The 6076-nt window shown below is 40.2% G+C and overlaps 1 long non-coding RNA gene across 1 annotated transcript; it reads right to left on the reverse strand.

Moving 5' to 3' along the window:
• Positions 1 to 4147: 4147 nt before the first annotated feature.
• Positions 4148 to 5070, reverse strand: LOC124288110. The gene is made up of 3 exons (XR_006901386.1): positions 5012 to 5070; positions 4463 to 4598; positions 4148 to 4326 (listed from the first exon to the last, which is right to left on the reverse strand). It is a non-coding gene; the product is annotated as an uncharacterized LOC124288110 (long non-coding RNA).
• Positions 5071 to 6076: the final 1006 nt, after the last annotated feature.

Raw genomic sequence — 6076 nt, forward strand, 5'->3', positions numbered from 1 at the left:
TTGGTACATTGACCATTTGAGTCTACACAATGGTTTAGAATTGGAAAAGCGATAGTTTTCGATAAATACTCCATGTTTTAAAGTTATAGTAATATTTTGTTAAATGTTTTAACAGTAGAGATCATCGTGCTCTTCCCTCCTATATAATTACCAAGTCACAAAGTGAATGTTCAGTCATATATTAATATTCATTCTTACGACAATATTGTATAACTTTTCTATAGAGACAATACCTGTATTCGGAATTGATGTCTCATACATTACGGATAGATGGAAGTTATTTATATTACATAATTCTACTGTGGATTCTCTTCAATGTTACTTGTTAGGAAATGTTCTTATCCGTGTTCCAATGTATACTTTCAGTCCATCCCATATTTATCTATGTTGTTCGTTCTTGCTGTTTTAAACTGCAAAGCATTTACTGAATGTTGTGAGTAACTTGCACCTATTTAACCTATTACAGGTATTACAGATGTCGTCCATGGTTAAAATAACATTTGATTCCTATTTATTGATGCCATGTTACATAGGTATCAGAGAATATTCATGCAACATAATGGACTCAAATTGTTTTCGGCACGCAGTCGGCAGTCAAAGAATGCTGTAATTGTCTACTGTGATCTGTACACAGGTTGCCATTTATTTGAGCGTCATGTTTTAACATGTATTGCTGTCGTATCTAATGTATATTATAATACTAATTATATTCGCCGTGGTTTTTAACACTCGTTTCAAGTGTTGTAGATTAATGGCCGGACCTCCATTCGGACGGGAGAACAGATTAGCTCCTCCCCACTGTCGTCTGGTCCACGCCACATCGATTATCTGGCTCCACACTTGCTGTTACCGGCGAACGCTATCGCAAGGGTTGCGACGCTGAACACCGCCCATGAAGGCGCAGTATTGACGATAGACACTGCAAGACCTCTACGATGTCCCCCTCCAAGTTGTAGAAAGCAACAGGGTACATCATCAGTGAAAATACAGAGCTCCTCTCGCAGTGTGCAGAACATTTCGTCTCCTCACTTTGATGACCACGACAATAACTTTGCTGTGTGATACATGGCCCTGTGTTCAGACATTAATTTTGTTGTGGCCTCGCACAGAGTAAACAGCGTTCAGTGTACATCAAGTGACATTCAGAACATGACTTTTCCAGTAGACGTGTGCCAGTTGATTCGATGGGACCAGAGACTTATGAACTTTTGTGAATGGTGGTGCCATTTTTGGCAATATTGGAGACATTTTCACATTTAATATTGATTTTAATTCATTGTTGTGTTTTCATCTCATAATATATGATGTATATGCTTTGTGGTTACCCGAAGTAACATAGGATCATTCTCTTATTCCTTGGCATGCTCGTTTTTTTTAAAGTCAGTATCCTCGAGTTTTTCCGAATATTTCGAAAGTTTGAAATGGGTTATCATTTCCTCTCAGAAATTACCGATCCTGTTTTGCTTCGATGGTGTTCAATGTGTTTAACTTTAACATATCTGACCTGTGCTCATGTTTAATGTATCCGAGCTGTGGGCAGCTCTTGTCCACAGGCGGAGGATGTTATAAGGTAAAAATTCATCCCCAAAACCATGAGAGAATTATATCAGATTCGTATTTAGATTTGCAGTTTGTTCATGAGTCATAACGGTTAGGCATGGTATGGAGACGGAAAGTTTCCATACAATGGCGTTTAGCCGTAGGCTATGGAAAGAGAGACAGAACACATTTGTTGTGAAAGACATAACAGATTAATCTTATATTGAAACAAACAATAAAGGGATGAGTAACCGAATGATTGTTAACGGTACTTTTCCAATCGTAATATTCATGAGTGCAAGGTCGGATACAGGCTAACCGAATCAAAATGATTAGTTGAAACATGTGATCAAGATCAGGCCAGGCTCGAACCATATAAAAAGATAGGTTGGGCACTGAGCGAGTGGTGCGCGCTTTTGTAGTGACGGAAGCCAGTCCACGCCACTCAGTTGCCTCGTGTGGTACGAACCTGCCTTGTCTGATGTTGAAGTTGTAGAGATGGACTGAGACTGAGTAAAAACTATGTGAGTATAAACTTGTTGTTGCGTTTCTCTTTGAATGTATGTGTGCCAGTACATGACTGTTATGTGGTTAATTAGGAGTCACGGTCGTCAGAACCCTCACTCCTTGACTTAGCGTCCTGCAACGGACCAAGCGAGTGGAGCGCCAGAGCTACCATCTCCCCGACAATGTGGAACGACCATAATTAATAGGTAACTGTGGTAGGGTTTACTAACACCCAATCGCCAGTTACGACAATATTGCTGTCTTAGGAAGCTACGGAGTCCTACAGGAAAGGGGTTGCTATAGTGATAGATAAAGGGGGCCCTTCAGGGAAGTAAAATGGGTCAAACAGTGAAGTTACAGACACACAAGTGCTCAACTTTGTGAGTATTAGTGCTGCAGTGTGTATCAGTCGTTCAGTCCTCTCCGACACTGATCTGTTGAGATATGAGATACAACAAAGTAATGACCTTAAGTAAGGGCGGTAACTCGTGGACGTCATGTTGTAAGTCATTATCACCATAAAAGTGTCGGACTCAGTTGACTGGCAACAGAACGAGTTGATAATGATCCAATCGTCATCCCTTCATGCTTGGCAGCAGTGTAGTCAATATTATTGATACAGATGCCGATTATCGCTGTCTTCTAGATGTGAAAAAACACACGCGACAACGCATGAGGCTAGGGAACATGTTATACCTGAGCTATTGTACAGAATTCTCGAAGTACACAATACATTGATGTCACAGGTAATACAGCCAGAAGCCAGTGGCGGACAAATGTTTGAAGGGCGTTTAGAAGTGGAATGCATATTGAGAAAAGCAAGAAATATGGATCTCAACTTCTTTACTGTGAATAACGCGACGTACCGGAGTGTATGCTTGCTCCTTCATCAGGTGACAAGCGAAAATAGAGGAGAAGCGAAAACAAATTACAGGTTTGAAAAGGGAACAATACCAGGTAAATATTACGCTAGATGGAGAAATGTCAGGGATGTTTTGTTTTTTCTTGGTCTATTGTTTAACGGCGCCCTCAGCAATACGGGGATGTGTACAGTACAGGGTATAAACCACTACGATTTCAGAGTTAAGCACATTACCGTCAGCACACAAACCCACTAGGAAACGGCGTCTTCACCATGCAGGATCTCATCACTGACTGGGAGGAAATACATAGATCAATGTCTACATCTCACCGGCCAGTCGCCAAAATATAGTTTCTCGAGAGGCTATAGTTTTTCCAGACAAATGAAATAAATAACATTAGCTTTAAAACAAAAACAATATGGGAATGATGTGTAATATAGTTCTTCATAGGAGTTTATCGTACCATCGTTTTATCGTAACCAATATCTTTCGTGTGCTTGATAAAACGGGTTAGAATACAGGAGGCGAGTTCTGGGAGATCGATAAGTGACTTGCTTGATGTATGTCATCTTATCCTAACTTGTAAATCCATTCTCATGTTCTCAGTCTCTGGATTGTCTGGTCCAGACTCAATCATTAACATAGCGTCGCCATGTACAACTGGAATATTGCTAAGTGCGCGTTAAACAACAAACATGTGGACATAGTTAGTGAACCTACAGCAAACTTAAATAATGACATACTGGTAGAGTGACAGCATTGATGTAATTGTTGTAGCCTTCAGCTGGGGTGGATAAATACGGCCGTGACTTGTTACCTGAAACCATTTACATACATACATATATTTATTTAAATATAGATGATGAAACGGGGCATAAGAAAGTAGGGTTTATAAAAAGCAGTCACCGCTTACCTATTATGTGACAAATTGGAAACGTTTGCTCAACAGGGACCAAAAAGAATATCATGTAAAGGAGCACCTGGAAGTATGGCGTTGTGCTTGTTTTTGGACACATTCTCTTCAAGCATCGCATCAGAAATGGATTTTTCTGTCTGTTGTGGTCGTTGTACTTGAATTGACTTAAAGGAGGAAATACATGAATGGAACAAAAGCTGAATACTTATTTATTTTTCATAAAACTGGCACGTTGAAATGGATTGTTATAGTTTGTTTCAAACCTAAATTTAATTTAACTGAATTAATTATTTAATTTTTCTTGCTTCGCTTTAATCTGAGGTGGTTTTATAAGACTATCGTAATGTTTAGCGTTACTTTAAATTCCTTCTTCAAGGTAGTGTCTTGTTTGCTGTAGTTTCTCTCCCGTCCGAAAATGCGGTTGAATTCAGTCATTGTGTAGAATGTGCCTCTACTCTCCAGGGCCTCAAGGACCACGATATGAACGAACTCGAACTGATGCTGAAAAACAGAGGGAAACACAGGCATAACATTCAAGAACGCGCGTCCTAGGAATGCAGCACAGTAACCATGATTTACACTGCTACAAAGAATATTGTGTGTGATTGTGCTTGTAGTTGACACTGTTCATACTCACCACTGTCTGGACCATGTTCATCCTGGCCTGCCTCATCCTAGACACACACTGGAACACGTTGACCCTGTGCTCTGCCTCAGCCTGGTCCATCAGATAGTCCAGAGCGATGAACGTCCCTGTCCGCCCCACTCCAGCGCTGACAAAAACAAGTCAGGTATCTTGTCACGGTCCTGACTGAATTCAAACATCTTACATTTGAGTGGACATTTCCATTTTTGCGTACCACTAACTCGACAACCTCGTCCAGGTACGTATCCCACCATTACCGATTGTATTTAGACAGATTTCATTTCCGGAGACACGTTTTCACCCACCATCAAACACGACCATCTTCAGTTGTCGGCAGTATTATGTATCTGTCCTCACACCTACACCCATTCCCAGCCCCATCTCATCATACCCCTCCTACCTATCCTTCATGATCACGTCTCAACGACAGTGGCCCGCACTCATTTACACTTTACACGTACATTACTGTTAATACACCATCAACCAGGCTCACTGCGAGCCTATCCCCTTTCCAACAAACCCCTGATGTTCACTTCTCACCTGCAGTGGACCACCAACGGCTAGGTTAACGAGAGGCGACGTTGGTTACACGGGGCGACCTCTACGTTGTATCGCTGTCTAAGACGTTCTATCGTTCGTACGCTGCAATTGGAAGCCATTAGCAATGTCTCCAGCACGTTCACCAGCGTCTAGACGTCCAATGGATTGTGGTCGTTGATCTCTCGGTAACCTATCCATAGCTGCTGCATTCAGAAAACAAGTGAACGATTGCCATTCAAGCCGGCAATTTATGCCTGAATGCACGCAGGATGCACGTGCATCTCGATTTCAATGTTGTGTTTGTGCGAACTGTTCCCTTTCCACAAACAAAAACATTTCTAACCTCAATCTCAAACAATTCTTTATTGGGCAAAACAGGCTACACGACCACGATTCATGTTTTCCTCAAACTTGACTTCCGATGTATGTTTAAAACCAATAGGTTCAAATACTCCAATGATACTTAAATGTCATTTACAACATTACGATCATTATTTTGCCTTTCAGTATACATAAACATTAACAACAAGGACAAAGTAATACCTACACGGCGTATGGCACAAGGGTGTAGCAATACAGCGCCGCTAAGCTAGTCAAGCGTACCAGTAATCTGTGTAAACAATATTCAACGTTAAAGTTACGATAACTCAAACTACATAGCTATCTTCTATCATTTCAAAACCTTGGACATAATAAAACCAGTTCAAGCTAATGTCACATTCATACTTACATTCACATACACACAATCTTTTCTCTTCTTTATAAAATCAGTCAATCAAACGTCCAAATATGCAACCATTCACTCATAGGAAAATGAAAACACTTTAATGAATTATATAACTTATTTGTTTACTTTCGTATCAAATATTGTACACTAAAATTCTTATTGGGTTATCATTTAGATTAAGTGACTTGTTGAATCTAACCTGTACACGTACACGCAAATTACAGTTTATATTTACACATAAACATTAAAAATATAGCATTTGAAAGTATACACACTGATTGACTAATAAAAGATGACACTGACGTGCGAGATATGATTAGATGAATTGATCCCAACAC

This window comes from Haliotis rubra, unplaced genomic scaffold, assembly GCF_003918875.1.
Source record: "Haliotis rubra isolate DU_JTF1 unplaced genomic scaffold, ASM391887v1 Scf412, whole genome shotgun sequence".
Taxonomy (NCBI): domain Eukaryota; kingdom Metazoa; phylum Mollusca; class Gastropoda; order Lepetellida; family Haliotidae; genus Haliotis; species Haliotis rubra.